This window comes from Strix uralensis, chromosome 2, assembly GCF_047716275.1.
Source record: "Strix uralensis isolate ZFMK-TIS-50842 chromosome 2, bStrUra1, whole genome shotgun sequence".
In the NCBI taxonomy this organism is placed as follows: Eukaryota; Metazoa; Chordata; class Aves; order Strigiformes; family Strigidae; genus Strix; species Strix uralensis.
Window position 1 is genome coordinate 74,852,069 of NC_133973.1, and position 17,780 is coordinate 74,869,848.

Below are 17,780 nucleotides of genomic sequence, written 5' to 3' on the forward strand. Positions count from 1 at the left end.
GTAAAGCAAAATAAGGAAAAAAGAAGATAATGGCACTATGTTTTCTTGAGACCAAATAAATTTGATAAAAGTTCATCTTCTATTTTCACATTGTACCATTTTACATAATCTATTAAAGAGAAGTCACCCTATAGTCCAATTCCTTTACCTTGCTATGAAGTTGTTTCTCTGGTAAGCTCACCAATAGTTAGGTGTGCAAACCTCACAAAGAAAAGATTCCTGATACTTTTAGGCAGTTGTTCTTAGCATTTTCTGATGGTATCTTTGGTAGATAAAAAATCATGTAATAGATTGATTTTTACCTTTCCATGCTACTAATTAAATTACTTTCTCTCTTACCACTCTGTTTCTCAATGAATTCTTGCTTTGCAGAAATGGATTATAAGTACTGCTTAATACTAAGTGTAATGTTCAAAATGGAAATTTATTGTTAACTATATGAAATTTAAAAAAATCTCAGTATGCTTCAGTTGTGTTTCTTTAATGTGAGAGAGAAAATATGCTTTTTTAAAGTTCTCATATGTTACACTGATAGAAATTCCCATTTAAATACATAACAGATATGCACTGTATTTTTCTGTAGTGATATTTTTCCTATATGCCTACACACAAGAATTTAAAATCCAAATAATGTATATGAGGAATTTCACACTCCAGGCCAATACAAGTATCAAGATACTTGTAAAAAAATTTTTGGAATTGTTAATTACAGTGTTATTAATGAATTTCCTTGTACTGTTGAATCTTGGTTTAGATACTGTAAAAAAATAGAAAAAACAGGTTTAAGAAACATTATACATCACAGACTGAAAAATAAAATAAATGATACAAAATCCTACTATCAGAGGCATGAGTTAGTTTAGGCATAAGAAATAATTGTTAGGAGAAGGACAGTGCATTCATATAACTGAATGAAGAAAGATTTCTGATTATATTAGTTGATTGCTTCACAAAGATCATGATATAAATGGATTCATCAACAAATCTCAGAATCACAGCTGTTCCATTCCTAGGCCCAGTAGTAAACATAGCCAAACAGTGGAAGTAATAACAGTAAAAGGATGGAAAATGAGAAGAGATCAAGATCAAGGCCAAAATTTTCAATGTGCATTAGGTCTCAGTACACAAGGTTTATAGAGAATTACAAATTTCCATAGTACGTATGAAGTACAAGCCAGGAGGCATCCAGTCTGCAAAGGGGCACATTAAAAATACATAAATCTTTATCTTCTTTCTGGGCTATTGGGAAGCTCTGGAAATAAAAAAAAATTGCCCACCACCATCACCATATAGATTTTATTTTTCTCTAGAGAGTTAACTCAAGCAGAAGGAAAGGAAAGTGAACATCTCCTTGAATTTTCCCTTTCTGTTTATTAAGCTATTACACTTCTGAGACACTTAGGAATGAACTCTTGAGAGGGAGAGAGGAACTGTTTTCTGTCTGGAAAACTCAGTGCCTGCATATGATTAGAAAGTGACCACAGAACTACAAGAAAGGGAAATGTGAATTAAGATCGTATATTAAGATACATCTTGGCATCATATATGTTGTTCAATTTTTTAAAGTTTTGGCCAGAGTTTGGTGAACTTAACTGTGCGTTTCTGGTGCAGCACAAACTTGAGTTACCTCTGTGTTTAGCCATACTGCACTTCATGGAAATTTTCCCTCCAGTTTGTGCAACATTTCACAATAATTTCATGCTCTGGGCAGAAGGGAAGGAAACGGGAGAAAAGAACACTTCTCGTATTTTTGCACGGCTTTAAAACAAGTATGTAGATTAATGCACTTGACTTGAGTTTGAAATAAACTCATCCTACAAAGATTTTGCAAGTGTTGTACTTGCCAATTATTGTATTATTAAGCATTATGTATCTTTGTGATTCTGTAAGATGAGAAAAGGGACTTACTCATCTACATTATGTGAAAAGAAGGGAGTAAAGCAAAAAGGAAGAAGAATAGAAGGAAGAGAAGAAAGGGAAAGAGGGAAAGGAGGATGGAAGGGATGAAGGAAATGGGCTAGTTGTTGCATATATTGAAGTACATAATGTTTAGATTTTAAAAATATGAAGACTTTCCAGCTAAATCTCTTCCTCTAAGCAATCTGGCCTTCTTGGCTAAAAATAAAGATCCTGCTGCCACAATAACATATTTCTCTTGATTAAAAATGCTCATTAAATAGAATTAAAATTCTTACTAGTGGCTAAAATTATTCCCTAAAAATAAATTATGGACTAGAACTCATAGAAAAATTATACAGCTTAATAATTGTTTAGGATAAAGGTTTGTTCAGATAAACTATTTACTTATTTTAGTGTGTAAAGACTGCTAATATGGTAAAACTGATGTCAGAACTAATGTGAATTCCAGACATGATGGATGGTGTATTCTAACCTGCCTGTTTAAGAACTATGGCATAGCTGAACATTTTGAAGCCATCCTTTCTACTTTCTTTCTGTCATATTTATTCATCATTTCATTATTCAACATTGCAGAAGTTAGGTTTGAAGAGTGGAGGGAAAGAGCACAACAGAAGAATTGCAACTGTTTCCTTTTGGGAACACCTGAAACCTTCTAGCAGAGATTTAATTTAGTACACAGTTATCACCAATTTATCCAGATTAATCCGTTTAGAGAAAAAACCACAAGAAGGTCAGCCCCACAGAAGACCTGCTGGGCTCTGCAGAAGTACTTTATCTTCCTATGTTTCCAGAAATCTGAAAGACATAAGGTTAAATCCCTTCTCTCTTCCATAGAGACAAGCTCTTTCAGCTCATTCTCTCCTACTAAACAGGAGGACATTCATTAAAAGTGCTCCTATCTTTTCACATTCCTTCAATAATTGTTTAAATAATTGCTTTCCTTTAGTAATCAGTCAAAATTTTTTCCCTCTGATATACCATTTCTGCACAATCACACACCATCACTTATCTTTGTCCCAAGCAGGGCAAATAAATAGAAAATTAATTATCTATAAACACATTAGAAATGTGTGCTGTAAAGAGCCTATGTAGGCAAACTGTCACTTAACTCGTCTCCTATTGATTCTAAACATCACTAATGGACTGATTTCTTTTGGACAAGGGTAGCTCTGGGGCTGGGATTAATATAGTGGGTGTAGGGTGAGTTGAAGAAAATCTGTCATTAATGATATGAACATCTACAAAACCAGACAGAAATGTCATCTCTCTCTTACAGTACACCAGTCCATAACCATATTTTACCTCTAAAATATACCTTTACATCCATAATGTAAGACAGGTTACATTAATAAAACAATGATTTAATCCAGATAATATTCTAAAATTTATGATACATTTATGATACATTTAAGATTTTTGTGATTAAGATTTAGGATTATTAACAAAAATATTAAAGTTTTTTAGCAGCACCTTTGTACTGATATAAAGTTCCAAACTTCCATAAAGTTTTCTATAAAAAAACAATAAAGTTTAGTATGTGCTAAGCATCATCTCTGTAAAATGTGTTGATTTTTTTTTCTCATATGGCAAACAGAATAAAGACATTAAAACTAAAAAGAAAAATGTGTGCACCAGACTAGAATAATATCAAAATATGTCTATGCTGAGGAGGATGGGAGGAAATACAACACAGATGGCACTGATTTAACATACAGGACCTCATTCAGTGCCTATTAAGGTAGCAGAAGAAGAAATCCATTATCTGCACAAGCTCCAAACTCTTTTTACAGACACATATAGACCCATCTAAGCTCCCCTTTTATAGCAATCAGGTGTTTGTCTTCATATGGAGTTGTTCTCATGGTGCTGGACTCCCATGCTGACTGAGAGGTCCAACACTGTTCCATGTCTGTGTTAAAGCCCCTCAGAAAAGAAACCAGAGAGGATCTTGTTCACGAGCTTTCGGTTTAGATCTTACAGCACTACTAGTCTTTATGTTCCTAATGACTGCGCAGGTACCTCCAGAAATAATTCCCTAATTAATGCAATATAAAATATTGAAATGATGAGGCAAAATGTTGTTGGGATACAATACCTGCGACTGGTACATTTCATAGAGCAAATACAAAATACTGTTGACACCTGCAACTTTGTGGGCACTCTTACAACACGTATAACTGCTAAAATTGTGATTAAAAGTACTACTTGTTAGAAAAAGGCCTTCTATTATTGAAAATCTATTAATTTGTAATATAACATGCAAAATATCTATTTGTTACCCAAACAAAATGTCTGTAGAAGAAAACAGTACTGCAGCATACTGGTCTCCAGCTGCTACATAAAAGATTGGGATGGATCCAACAGAAAACAGATATTGAATGAGATATTATTATTCATTTTTCTACAGTAACTACTCTTATTATTTTTATTGTCTTATTCCCGAGGATCAATTTTTTGGGCCTTGTTTTTTGTGTATATACACCTATAAAGAGTATAGACTGGAATCACTTTGCCTAGTACTAACAATAAAAAATAAATATGTATCTACTGAATAGTGCATACTCAGGAAGTCCAACAGATCTGGGATTTATTGAGGAAGATCCCTTTCACTAATGGGTTAGCATGTACCTCTTAACACCTGAACACAACAAATTTCTTTCGCATGGAAATTGATCTTCATTTGAGTTAACCTGTGATGTCTAAGAGCTGTCTGCATATCTAAACTATTAACTCCAGGCTTTCTTTAGGATATCAGATGTACAAAAACCTAGAAAGGGGATTCATCAGGCCTGAGACATCCGTTCTGGGTTGAATTGTCTTTTAGAAGTATTTCTTAGTAAGCTTTAGATAATCTATCTCTTAAACTCTTTAGACACAGCAAATAGATTTCTGAGCAGACTAACTCTTGATAATAATGTTCAGTGGTTAGATACATGCATATACATAAGTATTTCTGCATCAGCTATGAGGTTAGAGGTGTAACCTCAGCCAAGATATATCACCTTATGTATAAAATAAGTTAAAATTCTGTGCCTCAAATTTGTGTCTAGGCCATGATGTTTGCATCTGATACGTAAGTGTCTAAACCTTAACATTCACCTTAACCCTGCTGAATGTAGAAATTCGATGAAAAATTACGTCAGCCTACTACAAATCTAGTTAATTTATGAAAAAGGGGGACATTTTTACATAAAAATAGTGGTTGGGTTTTTGAAGTTATTTTGTAAAACTTTTTTTTCATGAGAAGCAGGTTTGTACTGAGGCAGTATATCCATTTCGTAAGGAGTAAGGTAAATGCTAAGTGCCTTAGGGAGAAAAGCTAGAACTGGTTTTCTTTTCATCTGGATAGAACACGGATCTGAGCTTTCTTCCTTCACTCTGCCTGTATCTCTCTTGGCCACTGTATGAGTAACACATAGAAGTGGAGGCATAAGAAGGCTCTGTCAACAGTTTCAATGGTTATTCGAGGATGTACTTGGAAGAGATAATCCTTTAGCTTCAACTCTTTCCCTGATTTCTTTTCTTTTGCATAACATTATTTCACTTTCAATCAATTATCTTTTGTCCTGGGAGATTTTAATTTGCACTGTTATGACCCTGGTGCCTTCTACTCTTGTGCTTAGACTCATGCTTTCTGTTTTCCTAGCCATTTCAGGCACCAACACTTGGAGAAAACTATAAACCTATGAAATTGTGGGTTTTTTTGAAGGACCAGTTCAAATCCCCAAACTGACTCACTGTGAGACCAGGTAAATTCTCGTGCAGTTTTTTAGCACAAGAAACATGCAGCTAGAGTGTGAGATTGTAACAAGGTTGACTTAGACTTGTGCTGTCATGGAATTGCAGCCTCAGTCATAACTCTCCTCAACAGTCCATAAATAATTTTTTCCTTGCAAAACATAAACCATGATGAATATCTAGTATACTCACAAAGCAACATATAGTTGGATGTGATTCTCCATGGACCAAGCATGTTGTCATGTTTATTTCCATTTCCTCTTAAACTTGAAAATGGTGATACTCATCTTGATCCTACAGGTGATGGGGAAAAGGATCTGGTAAGAGTGTCTGGATCCTGCAAGTTAAAAATTGACTGTAATGCTGGTGCCACAGACATGCTTTATCTTTATGTCCATGGTTCCCTCACTGAAAATGACCCAATAGAATAAAGATGTTGATAAATTAGAGCAAGTCCTGTGCCACCAGGATGGTCAGTGCTGAAGCACTTGTCCCTTGACGAGAGGCTAGGGGAGAAAGATTTTCTCTGCCTGGGACAGAGACAACTTCAGGGGCACCTCACAGCCACCTTCCCATACCTATGAGGAAAGGCAAGATTTTTACTACACCGTGCTAGAGTGAGGAATAGTGGTCATCAACTGAAACAACATAGCTTCTGACTGTATTCAAGTGACAGGAGATGGTGGGGGGAATCCTAGTGAAAATAAGGAACTAACCTTGTTAACTTAGCATCTTCTCTTTTGTGGCTTGTTGGTCTTCTTGTATGCAAAGAACAACATCTTTTCATGTTCCTGAAAATGCAGTAATTTCTTGCATGCAATATACAGATCACATCTTATAGTACTAGATCTCTTAACAACAACATAAACTTTTGAGGAAAATGAGAAACATTAATCTAAAAAGTTTTTTCTTCCCCTCTTCATACACACTCACATAAATACTTACAGTAATACAATACATTGAAATCTCAAATTATTTAAAAAAAATATTTTAGCTTAATAATAATTTAAATAAAGTCCCCTTACCCTAACAGAAAAAAATAATCAGGAGAAAAGCTCATTTTATTTTAAATAATGCCTGTAAGTCTCAAAATGTTATATAATGCATGAATATCAGCCTGCTACAAAAACTAAGAAAAGCTGTTGAGCAGAAATTAGCCTTTAAATAAAATTTAAAGGCCTATAGAGAACACTTGTCTTGAACAGAAAGGTAGCTTTTGTTCCATAATTGGAACTCGTAATGTTTTTCCTGCTAGAGCTTATTAACCTGTATATGTAATGCACAACAACGCACAGTATGTTTTAACCACTTTAGTCTTTATAAAATCTTGCAATTATAATCTCCAAAACATGTGAAGCTATTTTATAAAGTTAATTAAGGGTCATGGAGTATTGTTGCCTACATGGTGTTACTAAACTGGTGGACTGTAACATTTTGTTGGAGTTTAGTTGGCACTCTATTAACTATACCTAAGTGGCTTGCTTATCTTCTTTGTTTAGCAGGTCATTTGACACCCAATAATTTTATGTAATGAAAGGAAATACATAAAACTACGTTCATTTACAATACAGCAGGTCTTTTTCAGAATCTCTCTTTCTCTCTCTCTTTCCCTATCTGTGCATGGAGGAGGAAAAAAACTGTATTAATGTAAACAAGGTACTGGTAATAATAAACATTTCCCAGGTAGCTGTGATGGACTAAATTCCCCCTGAAATATGGTTTCTGTTATCAATATTTTAATAATTTACAGTAGTATCTCCACAGGTTTGTGTAGAACTCTACAATATAAAAGGCTTTAAACCATTTAATAGAGAAGTTGTGTTTTCTTTCTTTTTTGTTGTTGTTTTACAAAACCTTGCAAAAAAATAACTACATACATTAGGCAGAAATTGAGTTCCAATTTATCATTGTTCTTCATTCTATGGCATCATTTCCACACAGGTAGAATAGGTATGAAGTGGTAGCACATCAGAATCGTATTTGGCTAGGACAGCAGCTAATGCAGTCCTGGATTTCCATTTTCTTACTTCTCCCATTGAGGTTTATGAAATTAATCTGAATGTCAGATTATGAGTCACTATTTAGCTGAAGTAAGTGGTAGTAAGGTTCCCAGCAGTAACAAGAAGTGACAGACCTTTTCATAAATGTTCAATAACAATTCAAAATAACAAGTTTTAAATCAGTCCCTACTTATTTCTGGGGCATTGGTTAAGCAAGTAGGCATCAGACACAAACCCACAATGCCCTTCTATAAGTCCTCCTCACAGAACCTCAAAGCATGATTTGCTCATGAAGATTGTCCCAAAATTTCTTCACTCATGTGGAAATATAAATGAGCATGACAGAGTTACAAAGGATTTTTATATCCCTTATGTATGAAAACATGAAACTGACCTTCTCTAAAGGGTCACTTAGTTGAGAATATCATCCTGAAAAGGCCAATCAAAAGAGTATTGCCCAAATGACACGCCATCTAGGTTGACAGAAGTCTATGTCTTTAGGTGGCTAACCTTTAACTTTTCTACTATTAAAGGTATTGGTCTGGCAAATGAGCAGGAGTAGATTTTCTCCATCATTTCCCAAACAAAAAAGAAACTAAGCTGCTAATTTGTTGTGCTGAACATGTCTATTTCCTCTCTCTCCCCTTGCTCTTTCTTTGTATTCTCAAAAATCAATGTAGAAGAAAAGAAAAATATACTGATAAACCCCCACAGAATTTTTTAAATTTAAATTTCCAAATCAGCATTGTCTGTATACATATCAGTTATATACCTTATTTTCCTCGTTTTGGCCAGGATAGTTAACTTTCCGTGGGCTGAGAGGGAGCACAGTTGAGGGGCTGGGTCCCAATCGATCATTGGACCATTCCATGTCATGTGACACCAAAGCTCAGCATATAGGTGGGCGTGTGCTCTCTCACATGGGTTTGTTTGTTTTGGTTTTGGTCTATGGATCGGCTGGGAGGGTTTTATCTGGTGCGGTTGAGATCACTGCTGGGGACGGGCTCTTTACTGGTCGGCCTTTGGTGAGCCACTACTGCATTTTACCCGTTTTGAAATACTATCATTACTGTTGTTTTTGCTAGTAAATTTTTGTTATTTAACCTACAAATTTCTTTTTTTTTTGGTCCCTCCTCTATTTCACGGGGGGGGGGGGGGGGGAAGTAAACAACTGGCCACGTGTCAGTTTGCTACCGGCTGAGTTCAAACCACAACACTTATATAAGTTATAAATGTAATGCTTTGTATTATGGAGACATTAAAAATAGACTGACAGAAGCATAAATATTTGGTCATCAACACCTCAAACACAAAATAAGGATGTTGTTAAAAGTTATGATCCTTCTTAAAACAATTAACAGGGATGGATCATGCTTAAATCATACTTAAAATAAATATCTGCAGAGATTACATTATAATTTGTACAAGAAGATGACCCCCAAAATAAAAGGAGACAAGGAGCAGTTACACTTGTAGCTAGATTAAAGCACCAGCTGCATATTTGTAAGTCCCTAATATATAAGGTATCTAATGTAAGAGTTTAAATCTGAACATTTTTTAAAGAGGAAAGAATCTCTATTTTGTCAAACAAAGCTGACTGAGAAGAGTGGAAAGAATTAGAGACATTAATTAAAAAAAACCTGAAAATAAAAATGGTCTCTAGTGCAGACAGCTTAATGACTGAAATCTACATCTGTTGCAAATCAGCTAAAACCTTTGTGAAGAGCTCATTGAAATACAGGTGGTCTATAATAATACAGTTAGAGAAAACAAATCAAGACGCACATTTCATAACCTACTCTTTGTTTTACTAATGCTCAGTGACTGCGACTGATTAATATCGGAAGTATATTTTAAACAATTCAAGCACAAGGTGGTTTTCTTAGAATTGGATAGGAAAGGAATCACATGGTAGTTGCTATCTTCGATATGACCAGTGTACTTAAAATGCTATTACTTCTGTGTGTGGTCACAAGCCATAATGCACTGCAAAAACTTTGACCAAAGGTACAAACCCCTTACTTTTAACGTAACTCAAACCATGGGCTCACATTCCATAGATCTAATTTTAGGTTTTTATCTGCTATTCTTAAATCAGAGGTCACTCTGACATGAAGTACTTGAATTTACAAGTCACCTATCACTTTCCAATGGCTGTAGAGGTAATCTAGGGAGACTGAGCTCTTAATTCAAAGGGCTTTGTTAAGGTATAGCCCTGGCTATATGGACTCTCATGTTTCCATATGACACCTCAGAACATCTAATGCAAATGTTTCTAGGTCAACATTTATACAGGTAGGGTGCTGGGAACACATTGTAGTCCCCTGTGACTCTTGTTAGGAAGTAAATTTACACGTTGACTTCTTTGCTTCAGTGTTGTTACTAGATATGACCACAAAAAAATATTTTTTTTCCTGTTGGACATTATAGGTGGGCACAGTAAAATACTGACTGTAATTTGTTTCTTTATCTGATCACATATAATTGTTACAGCAGTCTGCTGAAGTATGAGGATGTAATTTTCTCTGTATACTTCAAGTTTGAAACACAGAAGCCAAAATAAAGCTGGGTTTCAGGATGTGTGGAAGTCAGAAGCATAGGCTGTAGATGTATGTAGTGCAATGTCCCCAGTACCCACACATTAGATCAAAAAAATGTGATCATATGGTCTTTTAAACTAATAGTTGATATATTGAAGTTCTAAAATAAAATGAAAAAAATGGCATTAGTAAACTCAGCACAACATAGCAAATCAATAACAAATGTATCTTATTTGCTAGGATGACATTTTACATGCTTGGTTTTACATTTTCATTGCCCCATCTCATAGAAGGACAGTTATACTCTTCGCTGTTTGACAAATATCATTCTGTAATGCACTGTTATTCCACTGACTTTAAGTAAGGAATGTGACTCCTGAGACACTTTTCTGCTATGTCATATTGTTACTTGTAGTAATCCTTCAAAAATTTTTCAGAATTTTTTTGTTGTTGTTAGAAAGAAGAGGTGATATTTAGTAATTCTTTTATCTACAAACTTCAGAATGGTTTTATTGTTTTAGATTCTAAATGTGACAATCTGACTTATGGCCTGGTTTCATTCCAGTTTATGGTCAGTTTTAGGCATTTAGCTGAAGCTATCCCAACTGATGATCTAGCTGCTAAAAACATTCTGTGAAGTTACTCAAAATCTCCCATGAGAGACGCTTAGGTCTTGACTGCTCTCAGATGCTTTTAGAGAGTTTTCTAGGATTATAAGGCTTCCTAACTCAGTGTGTCAGTTTAGAGCCACAAGTGAGATGATAGTATGAGTCCAGCCTATTGCTCTCTCTGTACTTATGTGTTGTGTCTATAAATAAAGCATGATAAATCTGGGGGTGGAAAAAAAAGCAGAGGAGGGGAAAGGTTTATTATTGCTTTTATCATTGCTTATTCTATACTTGAACACAAAAAGCAAACTGAAAAAAAAGAATTTCTGTAGATAATGGTATGAGAACAGAATATCCACTGGAGATGGTTATTGTCAGCACCATTATCTGCATTTACACTGCAATCAAAAACATCCAGTGTTTGGAATGATGCAAATACAAAAGAGAAAACCTTACCCTGTGTATCTAAAATAAATAGCAATCAATTTTTCGTCCTCACAATGTTGTAATTTATTCTGAAAGTATCAAGACCTCTCAGACTCGATATCAGTTTTTCCTTCATAGAGCTGAGCACCAGCCCCGAGTTTTCCTTATAATTTCTGAACACCCTCATGTTTTAATAACATGGGGCAGATGGCACAAAGGGAATTGTGTTTAGATGTCTTCTTGTCATTCCTTTATTTTTTAAAATCCAAACATATATGTGATGGTTTCCATGATCATTGCCTCATTTATTTGGAATATGTAGGCATGTTTATACTTGCAATTTTGAAGTAGTATTTACTTCTCATACACATCTCTATAGTATTGTTTCACAACTGTACAAGGAAATAAATCACACAGGTCAAAATCTCTTGGAGAAAAAGTCATCAGATAAGAGAAACTGATCTGCTTACAGAAAATTTCTTTATTAAAAGCAATCCACCTGAATGCTTTTCACATATCTGAGACAGTTATCTTCTCTTAATGGTATGATTGCTTATTTGCTAGGTAATTCTGCTCTGAGGCTTTGTTCTGCAAGAAAAGATATATTAAAAGGTCTTCACATCTCTAAAGTAGTTTCAAGTACTTTTGGAGCACTTGTAAATCAAATGAGTAAAATCAAAACAATAAAGCAGGATATGAATAAAAAGTTTTTAATGTTTGGCTTAAAGCCAAAATTACCATTAAAGTTGTAAATATCACCACTAAATAGATAACAATATAAAAATTTGTGTAAATCGATAAAAATATCTATATAAACCTATTTAAGAAAATCTATTTTCAGCAACTCACAGCAATATCAGCCCAGTTGTACTGTGCTTTCCTTTTTGAAAAACATTGGTACAAGAGAATTAAAGTTTTAAAGAAACAGGCATACATAAAGTTAAATGCTTTCAGGAACTATTACAACTATTTTTGTTCAGTGGACTTCATACACATTAGAAAAATAGCTTCCACCCATTATATCTGTTACTCAGGGGAAATTATCCATCATTCTTCATTGAATAAAAGCTTTTCCCTCTAACAACATCATTTTAATGATATTACTGTAGTTTTTCAGAAATAAAATACATGGCATGTAATCAGACTTAATTCTCTTCACTAGAATAACCCTCATGTTGTCAAGGAAATATTACAACACCATACTGTCATTCCCAGTATGTGACAATTTGAGCCCACATAACAAATATTTTTCAAATATATACATTTAAATTAATGTTAAAGACTCATACATGCATGTCACAGATGTGATTTCAATTATAGCTACTTTATCAACTAGGCAAAGATTTTATGAAAGGTAATTTTGTAAGAGTTCATACTTTTCTTCATACATTAAGTACACTGAGATTTCAAAATAAATAAAGTCTTCAGAATTAATCTGTGAATGTTTTTTTTAAATGGTTTATCTTTTTAAAACCATGGGCTACTGGAGTTTGTGTCCTTTTATGTTTGGTTATGCAAGGCCTGAACAGGTGAGGGGTGTGGCATGGTGAAAGGGGAAATGGGCAAGATGTAGCTAATACCCCTGACTATTGTCTGCTACAATTACTATAACACAAAAACCCCTCACCTGCAAGTGCAGGACAGGTGCACTATAAAGGAGGCAGTTTGTATTATTCTGATATGTTTTATTCTTTTATAAACTGGGATTGGTTAATTTGTTCAGATGGTATTGGTTTTGTTCATCAAAAAGATGAAAGAAGTAAAAGGTTGAGGTCTACCTAGTAATTCTTTTCGATTTTGTTTCTTGTGATTTTTTACTCTTTTTTTTTGTTTGTTTGGGGTTTTTTTGTTTGTTTGTTTGTGGTTTTTTGTTTGTTTGGTTTTTTTTTTTTTTTTTTTTTTTTAAGAAAATATATGGAAAATACTTAGTATGTGGGAACCAACTATAAATAAATATGATTTTCTAAGAAAAGTCCCATAGTGGATGTTATTAAGAACAATCCCGATAAAATATAATACTTCCCATGGGTTGCAGAAGAAGGGCTGATAGTTTTATAAAAGAGATTTTGGTCAAATAGCACTTGTGTTGTGGCTGCTTCTGAGAATGTAGGATAAATTTTAACATTTTGTTCGTCTCTTGTGTTTGGTAGTCTTCATTTTTATTGTGCTGCATCTATGCTTTTCACTTAAACATAATATACACAGCAAATTAAAAAGTACACAAGTAGGAAGAAAAAAGTGGTCTCGAAAATGCATTTTTTCCAAGTGTGATCTACAGCAAAGAGACACATAATTTAGAAATGTAACAATTCCTCTGATTTGTCACAGCCACTGTTGGGAAACTTAATAGAACTATTCCTTTCATTGTCTGATTAGGAAAATGGGAAGGGCAAAAATGGTGCATAAGAGGACATGACCGTTCTGCATTATTCACGAGAGAAGAATGTAGAGAGAAACAGCACATCCCACACAAAGCAGGATTCATTTCTTACTGAGTTCTGATTTTCTCTGAGAGCAAAAAACATGCTGAATCTCTAACACAAGTTATTTCAGCAGGACATAAAAAATATGACCCAGGGAAGAAAGAAAAAGTGAGTTTCTTAGAGTCAGAGAATAGATTTATATTAAGATTTATTTTTAAAAACATGCTTGAAAACATAGTAATATTCCATTCAATGAAATGAGCTTTTTAGCAGATGGAAGTTCCTAGGGTTGTATTTAGCCATGAGAAGCCATAATTATTAATTATGTTTTGAAGCAGAAAAAAACATGAAAAAAATTATTGAAGCTTAAACAGATACAGCATATATTTGCTACTATCTAAAAATTAAATCTAATTATATAATGCAAAAACCTCATTTAAATACAGAATGAAACATATCTTAGAGTTGTTATTTCGTCTATGAAAATGGCCAAATTCCAAAATGTCACATAATTTTTAGAACTATGAAATGTAAAATATGCTGAAATTAAATACTTCAATATTTTACATTTCCACCATAGCACTTATACAAACAAACCAAAAGAAAACCACTGTTGTTTTCTAAGTTTGCATGTAGTTTTTATTGGCCACACATTCAATTTTCAGCAGAAGAGCAACATTTTTTCTTAAAAGTTTATAAAATGTTAGCATTTTCTCAACAGTCATAAATTATTTTGCTATGGCTTATATAATCACTGTCTTGGAAGATAGATTCATTTTACAGATAAATTAATTTTTCTATTATTTACTCAGAAATTATAAAATTAGGATTTTATATCCTAATGACAGGAATCTATCCTATCTAAAATCACAGAGAGCAGTTGCACACAAATTTGCAGGAACTAAGACATATTACTTAAAATTATGTGAACAGTATTTGCTATTATTTGGTAAGTCACATCTTAGAATCCTTTCATAAATTTATTAATACTAGTTTTCATGTGTTATATCTACTTTTAACATATTAGATGTGCTTTCCCTTTAAGGGACATCAAAATGTTTCAACAGAATATATACTTTTTTCCAACAGATTTGTTCACTATCTTGGCATCTAAGTTATGTTTTGCCAGAATGCATAAAATACTGGAAAAAACTCATAAATGTGTCAAGAATATACTTTTTTTTTTTTTTACATAGAACAACAATAAGAAAAGGATTCTTTCCTTCTAAACATTTCAAATACAAATTATTTTTTCCAACTAAGTATTATTTTAATTTCCATTCTATAATGCACTGTTAAAGTTTTTGCCTCTTCACAAACAACATAATTTCAGAAATCTGTTGATTTTTTTAGAAGTAATTTCACAAGTTCAAGCAAAGTATTACTTAGTAACAATGCATGTGAATTGAGTCCCACAGTCAAAGCAATGTCTGCTTGGAAAGAATAGATAACCATGTCTAACTTCTCACAGGATATCTACAATGACAGTTAGAATATGCCTGTGCCCATATCTAAGCTTACATTAGCTGTATATTTTTAAATGTTGCCTATCCATCTCTAAAGGCAGAACAAAAGCCAGCCAAAGGCCAGTTCTGGACCTCTGCTCAATTTTTACTGTCTGAAACTGCCCAATTTGCAGTCCTCTCCTACAGATACATTTCCATGAAATGGCTTTTATCCTACTCTACTTTTTCTCTGTTCCGTTTCTTCTTTGTGCCTTTCGTTTGCTTTTCAGACTATTGCGAAGTACTTGCAGCATCACTCCTGCCCTGAATTGCAGTCAGTTTATTCAAGACCTTTAGAGGAGCATGGTGGGAAAAACATGGTCTCAATTTGATAAATATGTGGAAGAACCATAGTTTTATCACACAGTCAACTCACCACCGAAGCCCGATTTTGATCATATTATAGTCCCAGAAGGAGAGCTGTGACAAAGAAATCTCTGTATAAGAGGAAACTCTCTGTTTTATTGCTATGTTTTTTTCACAAGGAGTGTGAAGTGAAACATGGCAATGGTCTGAGTGCCTTGCTTTCATACAACTCTCTCTTCTAGGACAAGGTTTGTACATATAGGCAAAAAGAGATGAGAGAGCTACTTTTGTGTCATCTCAGGCCATGACTATTGTTAAAATACCTGATACTACAATGGTCTTGTAGGCAGCCAAACCAGGACATCCCTTCCTCATTGTATAGCCTAGGAGGACTCTTTACAAGTTTCTGGCACTGAGGCCAAGTGACATTGCCTGGTCATGTGTACACTATTAAGCCATTTATCTTCTCAAACAGGGCAACCACATCTAGCCTGCCTGTTGGGATGAGCCCTGAACTGAGATAAATCTCAAACTCTACCTAGGAATTGTCTGGCAGACCAGGCAGTCTGATGGGTGTCAAAGGCTGAGGTGAGCGGTCCAGATGAGAGTTGTAGAGCCTGAACCCATGATCAGGCTAGTACAGTTAGTTGTCTTGGGGCATCTCTTCAGCAGAAACTTCCTGGATCTTCTCATGTTGCACAATACCTTTGTTATATGTTTTGTGTAAAGAAGGAGGATAGCTGATACATAGTCAGTGGGGAGCAAAGCAAAGGAGGATTTTGTTTTCTTTGAACTCAATCAGTGGTAATTTAGTGTGGGAATTATGTAGAGATAATGTGATAATTCTCAGTGATTACTTCTCATCACTGCTTGTAAATGTGACACTGAAGCAGAGGGAAAAATAAGCAAAACCAGGAAGTATATGGTTAAAAAACCATGCCACACTAAGCAACATATAGCAGAACTATCTCAATGACTGTAGTTCCTTGCATTATCATGGAGGCATTGTTCTAAAACTATTTTTATATATATTTTCATATATGTCAGTGGCAAATTAAAGTGTAGATAAGAATCTCAAAGACCAGAGAGGTGCTTTAACTCTTGACTCATTGAAAGTGTGAGATACACTTGTTAATTCATCTTGGCAGAAGAGTGATCACTTCCTTTTTTTGGCTGGATTTTTAGACACAAAATATGTTAAGACTATGAGAGGCAAGTCCAAATGATCTATACCTCTTCTCTTACTCTGAATCTGTGAATGCTGAAACTGGGACAGCCTGCTGACAATGCTGCAGCAAAGGGAAGCCAACTTCCAAGCACAGTTGCTGTAATAGGCAGAGCATGGGTGGTAGGAGTAGCATACAGTGACATACTGAAGAAAGATGATCCTTGTAAACTCCTTTTGTGCCTATTTTATACACTGCTGATGAGGTAAAGATGCCCGTGGAATCACCTGAACAGGACCTTATCTTGTTTTAGGTGTCAGTTCAGGTGCAGTTCCCAAATCCACCACTTCAAACTTCAGTGTTCTGTAGAGGCAGCTCTGACCAGGTGAAAGGATGAGCAAACTCATGCCACTCTTGGTACTGTACCAAGCAGAGATATAGAGCTGAGAAAGGAAAAGCATGAGAGGTGAAAGGAAAAAAGACAGCAAATACCACAAGTTTCCCTTCCCTTTTTCCCCTGAAATTTAAGCCTTCCATAGTGTATATACACTTTTCTCTCCGCTCCCGTTAGATTAATTTACATTTATTTGGTTATGATGCACTGTTCCTACAAAGCCTAAGATGTCCCTTAGTTTAATAAAGCTCTCTGCTGAAGCTGTTACTCCTACTGGTCTAATTACAACAGAAGAAGAAACCTTTTCAGAAAGATTTCATTGAACTTCAATAGCAGATGAAACAATTTATACAAACCACTAAATTGACACTACATTATTCCCAAACAACAAATGCAGGAAGGGATATTTAAATCAATACATTTTTTGACAGACAAATCAGTGTTTTTTATCTTCACATACCCAGTCCATAAATTTCAGAAAGGCAAATTGTCACAGAGGTACTTCAAACAGGCAGATAAGAAAATTATTTCAACAAAAAATTCAACCCCAGATGTTTTGCATAATAGCATATTGTCAGATGATTGTTTATCAGGCACATCACTTTGAGAAACTCTGGGACAACTATGTTCCTTCAGTGGATGATTTTAATTTTTTTTCAATAACTAAAAATAATTTGAACATGAATAATGTATTCAGATAAAGTATGTATGCATATATGCAAATACATTAGAATTCCTAGGAAATTTGCCTATG